The sequence below is a fragment of the Mytilus californianus genome, unplaced genomic scaffold, assembly GCF_021869535.1.
Source record: "Mytilus californianus isolate M0D057914Y unplaced genomic scaffold, xbMytCali1.0.p SCAF_7, whole genome shotgun sequence".
Taxonomy (NCBI): domain Eukaryota; kingdom Metazoa; phylum Mollusca; class Bivalvia; order Mytilida; family Mytilidae; genus Mytilus; species Mytilus californianus.
In genome coordinates this window covers 91540255-91557526 of record NW_026262723.1, presented here as the reverse complement: position 1 = coordinate 91557526, position 17272 = coordinate 91540255, and the positions used below count along the sequence as shown (strand labels likewise).

Genomic DNA, 17272 nt, shown 5'->3' with positions numbered 1-17272 from the left:
TTTTTTTCTGTTTACAGTTTCTCTTTAACTACTATAGTTTTTTTCTACCAAAATGCAAAAAATGGGTATAAATTTTAATTTAAGGTCTGAACTCCTATATGATACTGACATACATTTCCTAAATTGTCAGTTCATAAATTTCGAATATTTAGACTTTAAGGTTCAAACTCTCTCAGGAAATTTTGACCTTTAAAAGGACTTGGTTATTATCCCTTTAATGTCCCTTTTGGTCGTGTAGCTTTTCAGGTGATTTGTTACTTTTACATTCTTAAAATTGAGAATGGAAAAGGGGAATGTGTCAAAGACACAACAACCCGACCAAAGAGCAGAAAACAGCCGAAGCCCTCCAATGGGTCTTCAACACATCGAGATAATCCCCCACCTGGAGGGGGGCTTCAGCTGGCCCCTAAACAAAAATGTGTACTAGTTCTATGAAAATGGACATCACACTAAACTCCAAAACATATACATGAACTAAAATTAAAAAAACATACAAGACTAACAAAGGCCAGAGGCTCCTGACTTGGGACAGGTGCAAAAATGAGGCGGGTTAAACATGTTTTGTGAGATCTCAACCCTCCCCCTATACCTCTAGCAAATGTAGAATAAACAAACACACAGCAATACGCACAGAAAATCTCATATTAAAAGATGTGAGTCCAATGTCAGAATAGGTTGGCTGTCAAATTTTTGGCTTTAAGTGTACCACTGCCAGATGAAGGCAAATCCAGAAAAACACTTTGGACATGTAAAATTTATAAAGTTTTATTTTCATTTTCTATAGGAGTCTACTGACAATATCAGCTATGATAACTTATTTGTAGATATTGTCTTTCTTTATCTACTTATAAGTGTACATGCTAACAGATGTTGAAGATGAAATAATTAAATTGTAATTATTGTGCTCTTAATAGGGCATTTTGATTAGTTATATATAGTTTTTGCTAAAAAAATGCAACATGGGTAAAATCAATCATTAAAGGCCAATACTCCTGTAAGGAGTCGACTGACAATTTTGACTGTTTTGACTTTTTCTTAATCTGGTCATGCTGATAATTTTTTGCTATTTAATTTAGTTAGTTGGGGGTGTTAATCATGTATCCTACACAACTTAATGATCTAAAGGTAATTTTTGCTGTTTGATTTATTTCCAAATATATTCTTGCTGATTAGTTTTTATGTGAACCCCTGAGGTGAACACCCTAAGGGGTTCACGCCTATAAATTGGTGAGTTTTGGAAGCTTCTATGGGCCATTCGATATCCTTGGAAACAAGATTCTCGGAATGTCTCGAAAATTTTCGATCATTTATACATATAGATTATAACATGGCATTTTTCATATCAGACCCCTTATCAGCCCTAGGTCATGATATCAGCCTGAGAGCCGACAGTCGAAAAACAGAAAGATAATTAAACAAAACGGTATTCTGTCTAAAACAGTTATTTTCATTAATTGATACCACTAACAGACCAAGGGAATATTCATTAAAATTATTAAAATTTAAACTGAAACTAAATTCATCATTAATAGAATATAATTAATAATGTTATATTATCATCCCATGGGTTTTAACAGTGAATACATTGATGAAAATCATATGCAACATATGAGTACCAATTATCAGGAATGAACACAAATAAATTAGTATCTAATGTTTAAACTGTAGGGAATGAAACTAGAGAATGAGACAATGGACGATCTCCAACATTGTAGACAGGAATAGAATTCATGAAAAAAATCTGTTTTGTTGATCTTGTATGGCTGATAATTTAGCTTATTTAGTTTCTCTCTATCTTCTTTAGTTTTTGCTCAAAACACAAAAGAGGATAAAAAAAATCCTCATTTAAGGGCAAACACTCCTATAAAGAGTGACAGTCTACTAAATTATATCGGCAAAGTTTGACTTGTTAGTAGATCTTGACTTGCTGATCATTTTCGTGATTTAAAGTGTATCTTTATCTATTATAATTTTCCATCATATATGGCAAAATGCAAAAAAAAAAGTGAAAATCGTCTTTAAAGGGCAATAACTCAAATAAGGAGTCGTCTGACCATTTCCTCCATATTGTCTTCATTGTAGATTTTGTTTTACTGATCATTTTTGCCTAGCTAAGTTTCTATCTGTCTATTATAATTTTAAGATATAAGGCAAAAACGCAAAAAAATGGTCAAAATCATCATCAAGGGGCAATAACTCTAATAAGGAGTCGATTGACCATTTCGACCATGTTGACCTATTAGTAGAACTTGTCTTGCTGATCATTTTAAAGTTTCTCTGCATCTATTATAGTTTTCAAGATAGTAGGCAAAAATGAAAAAAAATGGTAAAATTTGTCATTTAAGAGCAATAACTCCTATAAGAAGTCATCCGACAGTTTTGACATGTACCGACAATTGGTAGAGCTCAACATTCTGAACATTTTTGATCTTGTCAGATTTTCTCTGTTTATAATGGTTTTCAAAATAATAGACAAAACTTGCATTTTACCCCCTATGTTCTATTTTTAGCCATGTAGGCCATGTTGGTTGGCAGGTGGGGTCATCGGACACATTTTTTTAACTAGATACCCCAATGATGATTGTGGCAAAGTGTGGTTAAATTTGGCAAAGTAGTTTCAAAGGAGAAGATTTTTGTAAAAGATTACAAAAATTTACGAAAAATTGTTAAAAATTGACTATAAATGGCAATAACTCCTTAAGGGTTCAATTGACAATTTTGGTCTTTTTGACTTATTTGTAGATCTTACTTTGCTGAACATTATTGCTGTTTCAAGTCTCTATCTATAATAATATTCAAGATAATAACCAATAAATAGCTGGATACGACAGCAGAGGTCCAACTCTGAACAGTTGGGGCAAAAATGGACACAATATTCACGCTTGATACAGGTCTGAATTTGGATTGTAATTAAATATTTGACACAAAATAGGTTTCTGACACAGAATAACTGTAGTCAAAGAACTTAGAACTGGTTATATTTGGTTTAATTGACCCCTGCTTATATTTTGTATAGAAATAAAATAGAAAGTTAGACTTGAAGAATTTTTAAAAGATTGATTTGATAAAAAAAAATTGCCATTAGTAAATACTTTTGTGTTTATTGATACATGTTGTAGTATATTTTAAATTTCTGGAAATGATTTTTTTTTTTTTTTTAATAGTTCACCTTATAGCACCTTTATCTTTGCAATGATTGTGCGATTTTGAAAATTGTATGCATAGTGTTTACCAGCTACCCTACAAATGCCCTGCCATTTATTTACTATAAAATTACTATTATTATTACACCCTGTTCACACGAAACAATAAAATGGGATTTAAAATCTGGTTTGACAACAATATTGGTTTGTGTTGACACAAATTCAGGATTGAATGGCAATGAATAAGGAGTCAAACCACTTGAGGTAGGCAGTTTGACATCCGAAATTAGACTAACATTAGATTTGAACCTAGAATAAATATATGTGATGACGCAAATGCATATTCTGTCCTATTATAAACTTTGAAATTTTTGAAATACTAAGGATAACCTAAGGAATAGATTACCTTGGCTGTATTTGGCAAAACCTTTCGGAATTTTGGGTCCTCAATGCACCTAAACTTTGTTCTATATTTGGCCTTTTTTACTTTTTTGATTCGAGCATCACTGATGGGTTTTTTGTAGTCGAAACGTGCGTCTGGCGTACAAAACTTTAATCCTGACCATGTGTCCATGATGAGTTTATTGATTTTTACCAAACATAAAACTTTTTATATAAATTGGTTCTTTTGAGTGCATGTTCGAGTATTCACAAGACTTATGAAAACAAGATATTTTTCAACAAGAGTGCACACGCTGAAATGTCTCGCCTTCTTTACTAATCATTGATATTATGTTGATAGTCCTAAATATAAAGCTTTATTACAACTGTCACATAAACTTAACATTAACCAAGTAAACTAAACATTGACCAATGAACCATGAAAATGTTAAAGGTCAGATGAACCATGCTAGGCAGGCATGTACAGCTAACAATTCTTCCATACAACAAATATAGTTGACCTATTGCTTATTGTTTAAGAAAAACAGACCAAAACACAAAAACTTAACACTGAGCAATGAACCTTGAAAATGAGGCCAAGGTAAAAAAAAACCTGTGTGACTGACAAATAGATCATAAAATATTTCCATACACCAAATATAGTTGAACTTTTGCATATAGTATTTGAAAAAAAGACCAAAACTCAAAAACTTAACTTTGACCACTGAACCATGAAAATGAGGTCAAGGTCAGATGATACCTGCCAGCTAGACATGTACACCTTACAGTCCTTCCATACACCAAATATAGTAGACCTATTGCATACAGTATAAGAAAAACAGACCAAAACACAAAACTTAACTATAACCAATGAACTATGAAAATGAGGTCAAGGTCAGATGACACCTGCCAGTTGGACATGTACACCTTACAGTCCTTCCATACACCGAATATACTGACCTATTGCTTATAGTATCTGAGATATGGACTTGACCACCAAAACTTAACCTTGTTCACTGATTCATGAAATGAGGTCGAGGTCAAGTGAAAACTGTCTGACAGGCATGAGGACCTTGCAAGGTACGCACATACCAAATATAGTTATCCTATTACTTATAATAAGAGAGAATTTAACATTACAAAAAATCTTAACTTTTTTTTCAAGTAGTCACTGAACCATGAAAATGAGGTCAAGGACATTGAACCTGTGACTGACAGAAACTTCGTAACATGAGGCATCCATATACAAAGTATGAAGCATCCACACCTTCCACCTTCTAAAATATAAAGCTTTTAAGAAGTTAGCTAACGCCGACGCCGCCAGATCACTATCCCTATGTCAAGCTTTCTGTGACAAAAGTCACAGGCTCGACAAAAACTAAGTTTTCCTGTCAAATTTTTTAATTGATTGAAGTTACTTCAGGAAATCCTTAAAATTTGAAATGTTTTATCTGACCAAAATAATTGTCAGTATATGAGAGGTCCTAATGAAGCTGGTGTGTTACTCTCAAGAACAAAATACGAAATCTTCTGATAATTTGTGTCACAGAGTAACACTTCACATGAAAATTGGACTTTCAATTTCTCTATACCACCCTGTTCCATGAGTACAGGCAGCTTCAATGAATATAAGAATAATTTAAAGCATCCAGGAAACAAAATATGAAGATATGAAAGATAAAATAAATGCATCCGGATTATAAAGCAAACTGAGTGCTGAACTTTATATCTTGATTGGTCTGTGCAATTTGCTTTAGACATCCAGTTTGCAGAAAATGAGAATTGCAATAGGATTAGGTCTTTGTACTTAAAACACTGAGAAAAAATGATGTAAACTCCCAGGTAATAAATAAAATATTCAAGCCTTAAAAGGTAATTTCAAATGGTAGCTGTATACAACTTTCTATTTACAACCAAAATCGAACAGTGGATTTAATTGACTTGTGTATGAATCTACACACAATAACATATTTTCAATAAAGGTGTTTTAATATCTTCATTACCTCATTCTATTAACAGTCAATTATTTCAAATCAAAAGCAAAAATAAATTCAGTAAAAAATATTTGGTGACCAGTCAGTGGTCTCGGGTTCATGTATTGCTTTTCTTTTTTTAAAGAAAGCAACTTTGATTTTGCTTTTTACAGTTTGTCTGGATCACTATAAGGATAAGGATGACAATTTCAGATTGTTGACCTTATTGAAGATCTTAATTTGCTGTTCACAGTTTCTCTCATTCTTATATATAGTTTCTGCCCAAACCCCAAAATAAAGCGTACAAAACATCGAAAACTCCAGTTATGCCAATATGGAGTCAATTGACGATTTCGGCCTTATTTTCTAAGCTGTAGATCTTGTCTTGTTGATAATTTTTTTCCAAAAAGTTTCTCTCTACTTTAATTTTCAAATAATTAGAAAAACTTTTGAATATTGGAATAACTTCTATAAAGAGTTGTCCGACAATTATGGTCAATAAAGTTAATCTTGACATTTGAACATTATTGCCCCAAACACATTTTCTCTTTCTATAAACATTTTCAAAATAATAGACAATAAAAACTTGCATTTTACCCCAATGTTCTCTATTATGCCTTGTCAGCCATGTTTGTTGGCCTGCAGGATTATTGAACCAATTTTTTCACTACATACCTCAATGATGATTGTGGCCAGATTATGTTCAATTTGGCCAAGTAGTTAAGAGGAGATGATTTTGTAAAAGTCATCAGACAAGGATGATGATGACGGACAATTGATGCCAAGCGATGCCGTTCCCACTGGCTAGGTGAGCTAAAATTGAGGATCACTGATCTTATTATTCAGTTTAAACCAGAAAACTGATTTTTATCTCATTTCCCTTTTTGGCGCTAAATTACGTTGCACAGTGTTTTTTATGTAACATCCTCATGCAGCTATTCCCTTCGTATGTCTAAATGTTTCAAGTTCACATGATTGATATATATGATGATATTGGTGAATTTTCAACAAATTTGGGTTGCTTACCATTAGCAACATTGCAAAACCAACTCATCATTTTGATGAATTGTTATCTGCCCCTGCTACTGTATGAATATCTTGTCTCACTATTTAAAACTAGAGGCTCAAAGGAGCCTGTGTCGCTCACCTGATATTTCTATTTACAATTGATGCATGAAATAATGCAACCGTTATACATTTGCTTTAGTTTCAGAGATATAAGTCAAAAACTGCATTTTACCCCTAATTTCTATTTTAAGCCATGTCTGACATGTTGGTTGGCAGGCAGGGTCATCGGACACATTTTTTAAACTAGATACCCTAGTGATGATTGTGGCCAAGTTTGGTTAAATTTGTCTCAGTTATTTCAGGAGAGATTTTTGTAAAAGATTATAAAAATTTACGAATAATTGTTAAATTTGACTTTAAAGGGCAATAACTCCTTATGGGGTCAATTGACCATATTGGTCATGTTGACTTATTTGTAGATCTTACTTTGTTGAACATTATTGCTGTTTACAGTTTATCTCTATCTATAATAATATTCAAGATAATAAGCAAAAACTGCTATCATCTGAAGGACAGATAGATCTTAACCTGATGAACATATTAACCCATTGTCAAATTTGCTCTAAATGCTTTAGTTTCAGAGATATAAGCCAAAAACTGCATTTTACCCCTATGTACTATTTTAGCCATGTCCGCCATCTTCATTGGTGGACACATTTTTTAAACTAGATACCCTAGTGATGATTGTGGCCAAGTCTGGTTAAATTTGGCCGAGTAGTTTCAGAAGAGAAGATTTTTGTAAGGGGTCAATTGACCATTTTGTTCATGTTGACTTATTTGTAGATCTTACTTTGCTGAACATTATTGCTGTTTACAGTTTATCTCTATCTATAATAATATTCAAGATAATAAGTAATAAAATGCTCCCCAGCAGGGCGCAGCTTGATACGACCGCAGAGGTCGAACCCTGAACAGTTGGGGCAAGTATGGACACAACATTCAAGCTTGATACAGCTTTGCATTTGGATTGTGATTAAATATTTGACACAGCATAGGTTTCTGACACAAAATGAATGTGGTCTAAGAACTTAAAAATTTTAAATTGGACATTCACCTATCATGGTCCAATATCCAAAATCTTAATACATGGTTAGATTCAGCATATCAAAGAACCCCAAGAATTCAATTTTTGATGAAATCAAACAAAGTTTAATTTTGGACCCTTTTGACCTCAATGTGGACAAAGTTGATAACGGGGCCCAAAAATCAAAAATCTAAATACATGGTTAGATTCAGCACATCAAACAACCCCATTTATTCAATTTTTGTTGAAATCAAACAAAGTTTAATTTTGGACCCCGATTTAGACCAACTTGAAAACTGGGCCCATAATCAAAAATCTAAATACATGTTTAGATTCAGCATATCAAAGAACCCTAAGAATTCAATTTTTGTTAAAATCAAACTAAGTTTAATTTTGGACCCTTTGGACCTTAATGTAGACCAATTTGAAAACGGAACCAAAAATTAAGAATCTAAATACACGGTTAGATTCGGCATATCAAAGAACCCCAATAATTCAGTTTTTGATGAAATCAAACAAAGTTTAATTTTGGACCCTTTGGACCTCAATGTGGACCAATTTAAAAACGGGGCCCAAAATCCAAAAACTAAATACACAGTTAGATTCAGCATATCAAAGAACCCCATATATTCAATTTTTGTTGAAATCAAACAAAGTTTAATTTTGGACCCCGATTTGGACCAACTTGAAAACTGGGCCCATAATCAAAAATCTAAATACATGTTTAGATTCAGCATATCAAAGAACCCTAAGAATTCAATTTTTGTTAAAATCAAACTAAGTTTAATTTTGGACCCTTTGGACCTTAATGTAGACCAATTTGAAAACGGAACCAAAAATTAAGAATCTAAATACACGGTTAGAATCGGCATATCAAAGAACCCCAATAATTCAATTTTTGATGAAATCAAACAAAGTTTAATTTTGGACCCTTTGGACCTCAATGTGGACCAATTTAAAAACGGGGCCCAAAATCCAAAAACTAAATACACAGTTAGATTCAGCATATTAAAGAACCCCAAGAATTCAAGAATAAAACCCCATTGAAATTGGTCAAGAAATAAGCAATTTATACGAAGTATCTTCTTTTGCACAATACAGTGCAATTAAATATTTCTTACTATTGCGCAATACTGTACAATTGACAATTTCTTGCTATTGCGCAATATTGTGCTATTGGATATTTCTTGCTATTGCGCAATACTGTGCAAATGAAGATTTCTTGCTATTGCGCAATACTGTGCAATTGAAGATTTCTTGCTATTGTGCAATACTGTGCAATTGAAAATTTCTTGCTATGGCACAATACTTATTATATAATAATTTACACATCCTGTTTGGTGTGTATCTCCTACCATATCATTATTATTTGCTTTTAAATATAAATCAGAAATAACCAACTTAAAATGGAAAATTTTAAAAGAAAAAAAAAAGGAAAAAAAGAAAAAAAAGGAAAAAAAAAAATCCCCCCCCAATTTTTTGAACCCCCTTATGATTCATCACCCCCAAACTCAATCCCAGCCTTCCCTTTGTGGTATGGTACCTTGCAGTACAATTTCAGAGAGATCCATACACTTGAACACAAGTTATTGTCTGGAAACTAGAAAAATGCTTATTTTTGGCCCCTTTTTGGCCCCCAATTCCTAAACGTTTCGGCAGTTACCCCAAAACTCAATTCCAGCTTTCCCTTTGTGGTATGGAACCTTGTAGTACAATTTCAGAAAGATCCATACACTTACACACAAGTTATTGTCATGAAACTAGAAAAATGCTTGTTTTTTGCCCCTTTTTTGGCCCCTAATTCCTAAAATTTTGAGGCAATTACCCCCAAAATCAATCCCAGCATTCCTTTTGTGATATGGAACCTTGTGGTACAATGTCAGAGAGATCCATACACTAACACACAAGTTATGTCTGGAAGTTACAAAAATGCTTATTTTTGGCCCCTTTTTGGCCCCTAATTCCTTTACTGTTGGTACCATAACCCCCAAAATCAATCCCAACCTTCCTTTTGTGGTATTGAACCTTGTGTTAAAATTTCATAGAGATCCATTCACTTAAACTAAAGTTAGAGTGCGAAAACCAATGTGTCTTCGGACGACGCCGGACGACGCCAGAGGACGACGACAACGACAACGACGACGACGACGCCAAAGTCATACCAATATACGACCACAAAAATTTTTTTGCGGTCGTATAAAAACTAATCAATCAATAATTCATTTGTCACCAAAAAATACGGTTTCACATCAATTATCAAGTAAAATTACTGTTTTTGACACTTTTTGAGCACTATGATAAAGAAATGTCGACGCTGTATAGATTGAAATAAACAATTAATTTCCCCATAGGCGACAATGATAGCCTTTTTCGAGATACAGACTTCAGAAAGTTGATTTTTTTAACGAAACCTTGCTAGAATTAAAGAAAAGTTATTAGGACAGTATTTTTTGGTCCAAAAAATATAGGTTCGCGTTGCTTTTCTTAGCGTAATTTGTACTTATCTCCCATGCCTATCAATTTTGCACTTAAAAATACGTGTCTCATCCTAGCGTTTAAAAGACATCTCAGTTCCGTTAGGGCTAAGGAAAATAATTTATTTGGCCTTTGGTATAATGCAGAATGCACGAAGTCTCTAATAACAAAAAATAACGGGCGCACATATCAACCAATCAGGATTAGCTATACTCTTAATTCTGAATACCATGTTATGCTCATAAAATGGCTGCGCCCATAAAATCTAATGGTGTATTGTAACCTTAACCATTACTTTATACATAATTTAAAAGCAGTGTAAGGGAGATAATTTCAATGATGTATTTGATTTATCTCCCTTACACTGCTTAAAATTATGTTTTGTACTAAAGTATTTGTCCATTAACCAGGACAACCTTGTTTTTCCCCCTTTTTTGCCCCTAATTCCTAAACGGTTTGAGCCATAACCCCCCAAAGCAAATCCTAACCATCCCTTTGTGGTATGGAAACTTGTAGTATAATTTCAGAGAGATCCATACACCGTTCCACAGTTATTGTCTGGAAACTAGAAAATGCTTATTTTTGGCCCCTTATTCCTTAACTATTGGTACCATAACTCCCAAAATCAATCCCAACCTTCCTTTTGTGGTATTTAACCTTATAGTCAAATTTCAAAAAGATCCATTCACTTAAACAAAAGTTAGAGTGCGAAAACCAATGTGTCTTCGGACGACGACGACGCCGGACGACGACGACGACGCCAACGTCATACCAATATACGACCACAAAATTTTGTTGCGTTGTCGTATAAAAATGCTTATTTTTGGCCCCTTTTTGGCCCCTAATACCTTAACTGTTGGTACCATAACCCCCAAAATAAATCCCCACCTTTCTTTTGTGGTATTGAACCTTATGGTAAAATTTGATAGAGATCCATTCACTTAAACTAAAGTTAGAGTGCGAAAACCAATGTGTCTTCGGATGACGACGACGACGACGATGTCATACCAATATACGACCGCAAAATTTTTTTGCGGTAGTATGAAAATTAAAACTCAATTTAATTTACGTAGAAAAAAGTACTTTTTCATGAGTAACACTTGTGCTTTATTTACTATGTAATATGCATGCCTAAAGTTGTCTTCAGTAAATTAGACACTTAATAAAAAAATGAATAAAATGCTTATACATAATTTAAAAGCAGTGTAAGGGAGATAATTTCAATGATGTATTTGATTTATCTCCCTTACACTGCTTTAAATTATGTTTTGTACTAAAGTATTTGTCCATTAACCAGGACAACCTTGTTTTTCCCCCTTTTTTGCCCCTAATTCCTAAACGGTTTGAGCCATAACCCCCCAAAGCAAATCCTAACCATCCCTTTGTGGTATGGAAACTTGTAGTATAATTTCAGAGAGATCCATACACCGTTCCACAGTTATTGTCTGGAAACTAGAAAATGCTCATTTTTGGCCCCTTTTTGGCCCCTAATTCCTTAACTGTTGGTACCATAACCCCCAAAATCAATCCCAACCTTCCTTTTGTGGTATTTAACCTTATGGTCAAATTTCAAAAAGATCCATTCACTTAAACTAAAGTTAGAGTGCGAAAACCAATATGTATTTTCGGACGACGACGCCGGACGACGACGACGCCGGACGACGACGACGACGACGACGCCAACGTCATACCAATATACGACCACAAAATTTTTTTGCGGTCGTATAAAAATAAAATTCCTTTGTAACCATAAAAGCCCATTTAAATACATCATAAAGATATTAAAATAGAAAATGACATCATAGTCATGGCTAAACATAGCTAAAAACCCTTAATCAGCATCATTTAACAGTAATATCTAAAAATGGAAATTACATCATAAAGGTATTAAAATAGAAAATGACATCATAGTCATGGCTAAAAATAAACAAAATCCTTAATCAGCATCAGCAACATTTTATAGTAATATCTAAAAATAAAATTCCTTTCTAACCATAAAAGCCCATTTAAATACATCATAACAGATATTAAAATAGAAAATGACATCATAGTCATGGCTAAACATAGCAAAAACCTTAATCAGCATCATTTAACAGTAATATCTAAAAATAAAAATTTCTTTGCAACCATAAAAGTAAAATAGAAAATGACATCATAATCATAGCTAAAAATAAACAAAAAATTTTTTTATTGGCAAATTTTAAATGGAGTTTATTATACTAAAACAATAAATTTGCAACCATAAACATGATAAAACCCCATTTAAACACATCATAAAAGTATTAAATAATTCAACTACATCATAAGGCTATAAAAATAGAAAATGACTTCATAGTCAAGGCTAAAGGTAAACAAAAAACCTTCATCAGCAAAATTTTATATTGGCAAATTTCCAATGAAGTTTATTACACTAAAATTGTTGGCAAATTTCCAATGCATTTATTAACAATAAAGTTATTGGCAAATTTCCAATTTACATAATTTAAAAGCAGTGTAGATGAGATATTTAAATGAGTTTGAATTACCAACCTTACACTGCTTTTAAATAATGTTCTTTACTCAATTATTTGTCTATTAAAATGGAAACCCTTGTTTTTTAACCTTTTTTCCCCTTATTCCTTAAACATTAGAGCCATAACCCCCCCCCTCCAAAGCCAATTATTACTTTCCAATGTAACTTAAATTTCCAATATACATAATTTTAAATTTCAAATCCTCATGATATATAACCGTATCATTATTATTTTCTTTCATATATAAATCTGAAACAACCATCTTTAAATGGAAAATTTTAAAGAAAAAAAAAGGAAAAAAAAAAATCCTACCTCCCACACATTTTTTCAACCCCCTTTTGATTCATCATCCCCCACCTCAATCACAACCTTCAATTTGTGGTATGGTACATTGCAATACAATTTCACAGAGATCCATACACTTGAACACAAGTTTTTGTTGCAAACTAAAAAAATCCTTATTTTTGACCAATATTTGGCCCCTTATTCATAAATGTTTGAGCAATTAACCCCAAAACTCAATTCCTACTTTCTCTTCGTGATAAAAAATAACTAACTTAAAATGTAAATTTTAAACAAAAAAAAAAGGAAAAAAAAAAATTACCCCTTTTTTGACCCCCGCCCCCCTTATGATTCATCACCCCCACCCCCCTTTCCCCCCAAACCAAGCTCAATAACAGCCTTGCCTTTGTGGTATGGTACCTTGTAATACAATTTTAGAGAGATCCATACACTTGAACACAAGTTATTGTCTAGAAACTAAAAAATGCTTATTTTAAACCCCTTTTTAGGCCCCTTATTACTAAACGTTTTGGGCAATTACCACAACACTCAATTCCAGCTTTCCCTTTGTGAAATGGAACCTTGTAGTAAAATTTCAGAAAGATCCATACACTTACACACAAGTTATTGTCATGAAACTAGAAAAATGCTTGTTTTTTGCCCCCTTTTGGCCCCTTATTCCTAAAATTTTGAGGCAATTAACCCCAAAATCAATCCCAGCATTGACCCTTTGTGATATGGAATCTTGTGGTACAATGTCAAAGAGATCCATATGCTAACACACAAGTTATGTCTGGAAGTTACAAAAATGCTTATTTTCGGCCCCTTTTTGGCCCCTAATTCCTTAACTGTTGGTACCATAACCCCCAAAATCAATCCCCACCTTCCTATTGTGGTATTGAACCTTATGGTGAAATTTCATAGAGATCCATTCACTTAAACTAAAGTTAGAGTGCGAAAACCATTGTGTATTCGGACGACGACGACGACGACGACGACGCCAACGTCATACCAATATACGACCTCAAAATTTTTTTGCGGTCGTATAAAAACTGCAAAATTTCCTTAAAATTACTAATTCAGGGGCAGCAACCCAACAACGGATTGTCTGATTCATCTGAAAATTTCAGGGCAGATAGATCTCAACCTGATGAACATTTTTACTCGTTGTTAGATTTTCTCTAAATGCTTTAGTTTCAGAGATATAAGCCAAAAACTGCATTTTACCCCATATGTTCTATTTTTAGCCATGTCGGCCATCTTGGTTGGCAGGCGGGGTCATTGGACACATTTTTTAAACTAGATACCCTAGTGATGATTGTGGCCAAGTTTGGTTAAATTTGGCACAGTAGTTTCAGAGGAGAAAATTTTTGTAAAAGTTAACAGACGACGACGGACGACAGTGATGAGAAAAGCTCCAGGGATGATCCCAGCTGTTTTCAAATGGGTCCCTTGACCATCAAATTGGGAATTTTTATCCCAATTGGGAATTTTTTGTGCATAAAATCTAAGGTGAAATAACATTATTTTCCTGTAAAAACGGAAAATGTATATTAAGTTTCATCTGTACACTGATGTAAGAAGTTGTAACATTTTGAATAATTCTGGATGGGCTACTGAATAGGATGTATATATCATATGTGAAAACCAGATCGCTTGACAGTTATTTGATTGAGACCAGGGAAGTTGTCACATTAAAAGATCATTGCACATGATGCACCATCTTTTGTAGGCTTGCATCTTACAATGTAGCTATGGTAACCTAGGCCTTTTACAATAATATATATATCAGCTAACATAAACCACTGAAAAAAATCATCCATTTAGGTATTTTTTTCAACAACAGATCATCTTTATAGAGGGTGGTAAAGGGTTTTTTTCGTGCAACTAGTTTTGCCATTTTTATTTCACATGCAGCCGTGAAAAAGATTCGTTATTCACCGTGGTTCGTGAAATCGGTAAAAAGATCAACGTGCAAGAAATTTTTAATTGTTCGTTCATCGTGAAATGGCAATTTTATTTCGCATTCTTCCATGCAGATACCCCCCCTTTACGCCCCTCTTTATAAATTTACCTTGATTCAAAGTGATTTCAAATTGAACTGGCCAATTGTCAAAGCAATTACGAAAGTTTATATACTTTATAATTGATAAGATATTTTGTGATTTTTGCTTGCTATTTAATATGTAGAAGGTTGCCATAGTTTAACTTTTGGTGTCACTCTAAGAAACAGGAAATTAAAGCATTGAACATTGTATTTTAATATTATTTTGATCATCTTCACAACTTTTGAAACAGTTCCATAATGTTGACATCGTATTAATAATTTCATGAATGATCTATCATCCACATGAATTTTCAAAAACACTCAAACTTATGACTTTTGCGGAAATAGAGCCTGACAAAATATAAAATAATTTATTTTACAAAGTTTTCATCATATTATATAACCGGCTCTGCTGGGCGATCTCCTTTTACGAGATCGTCGCCCATTAACATTTATTCATCAATGTTATATCAAAATTTGAATTTTGCTCTCTGTCGATGTTGATGTCTGCCTTGATGACACCCATTTTGACAAAAAGCATCTTTTTATCAACCTGCTGGGCGATCTGCTTTTACGAGATCAAATACTCTAATAACATCAAATCATTAAGGCCACATGTTGACATAATTTAATTGTTGTTAATAAAGTGAAATCGTTGACAGCATTCTTATCCGGATTTTAAACCGTTTTGACGACAAACTAGGAAAAATTATAGTTGCCTAAATCGATGATGGAAACATTTCCGAAAATATCAATTTTTATTTTATTTTTCTTGAATTGGGAATTTATATTCACTTAAATTTTTTGGGGCCGCCGGCCGATTTACGGGCCGCTAAGCGGCCCTAAACTATATAGTGGAATCATCCCTGAGCTCACTTGGCCCTTTGGGCCAGGTGAGCTAAAAAGGCAGGAATTTCTACAATCATTATATTCAACTGATAGTTTTTTCATATCAAATTACAATAATCCTTTATTACAATTATAGTTAGAAGTGGCTGGTGGGTTTGTTCCAGCTTGTCAGTATTATGAAACTGGGTTACTGTATACTGATATATTCAATGCAGCTGATTTTATTGCTGGTTTTGATTGAATTCATTAAATATTTGTAATCATTGTATATTAATCTAATGTAATTATTCAGATCACTTTGGGCGCTGTGATTAGCAATAAAACACTAGCTATTCTATTCCATTTGATGCCCTTAATCGGATCAAACAAAATAGTTATATTATTATAAACGAAATATAAGTATCTGTATGAAGATAATAGCAATATGCTCTATTCCAGCAATGCATCAGTTATTGTCCATAATCCTATCTTACAGTAACTGACAGCAATTATTACTTAATTAAACAGGACTAATTTTTTTTTAATATTCAATTTGCAAAATGATTTGGAGGTTTAATATACAAAAGTTGATAAATTCGCTATACACCATGCCTATGTATACAGAAGAAAAAGAACTCAAGCGTTTCAACTCTCACATTATTAACATATGTGTTAAAGAGTATTCCATGCATTATAAAATTAAAAGTAAGTGAGTACAAGTCCCTTATTATTATTGTCTGAAAAAAAAACCTGAATGGGCCTCTGCTCACGTGACCAGTCTGCTTACTATAAATACATCGATACAAAAAAAAATGCTGTGTCGATCGCATGTTTATGGTCTAAAATCAAATTAACCTACGTCGAGAAATATTGATGCATCTCAGTTATACCAATACAATAATAACTGTTGTTGCTAAATTACACCTGCATGTAGAAATGTAATCAAAATTTGAAAAGTGCCTTACCGAGTAAGGAGAATCAATGAGAGAAAACGAATGGTCCGGCTTATTTCGCTTGCAAAAAATAGATGCAATAATAAAAACATGGAAATTGTGTGTTTTCACACCAAGTTTATAAACCTACCTCTTCTTGCAGCACAGCAAAGTAGGTCAGCTTGTACATAAAATGCCAATGCTAATGACGTCCTTAACTGATAGGAGGAAACGCTTGGAAGCATAGCTAAAATCGGAAACCAGTGTATCAAGAGGCTAACCTGTGTTGTGGGTGAATATGATACAAAAAAATACAAATACAATACAAATACAAAAGCTTTATTTAAAGATCAGTTAGCAAGGCGAGATTTTTTTTAAATGTATATATACTGAATACATTAATTAGTTCAGTTTGTATATGATACATATATAACATCAGACCTTACTGGTTACCGGAATTTTGGAGACACCAAACCATGTACTTCAAGGTATATCTGAGATTGATTGATTGGTGTTTAACACCACTTTCAACACTATTGTGCTATTTCGTGGCGGTCAGTTTTAATTGGTGGAGGATGCCGGAGAGAACCACCGACCTTCTGTAGG

At 33.3% G+C, this 17272-nt stretch overlaps 1 protein-coding gene across 2 annotated transcripts in view; it reads right to left on the bottom strand.

The window, feature by feature from the left end:
- The window catches only part of LOC127708674 (heterochromatin protein 1-binding protein 3-like), a 35048-nt gene extending 18133 nt beyond the window's left edge, over positions 1 to 16915 (bottom strand). Inside the window, exon 1 of one of the 2 annotated variants that reach the window (XM_052213776.1) lies at positions 16818 to 16915. The gene's annotated coding sequence lies outside the window, so the exon portion shown is untranslated. The remainder of the gene's footprint in view (positions 1 to 16817) is intronic. The other variant, XM_052213775.1, reaches the window with a different exon arrangement.
- Positions 16916 to 17272: the final 357 nt, after the last annotated feature.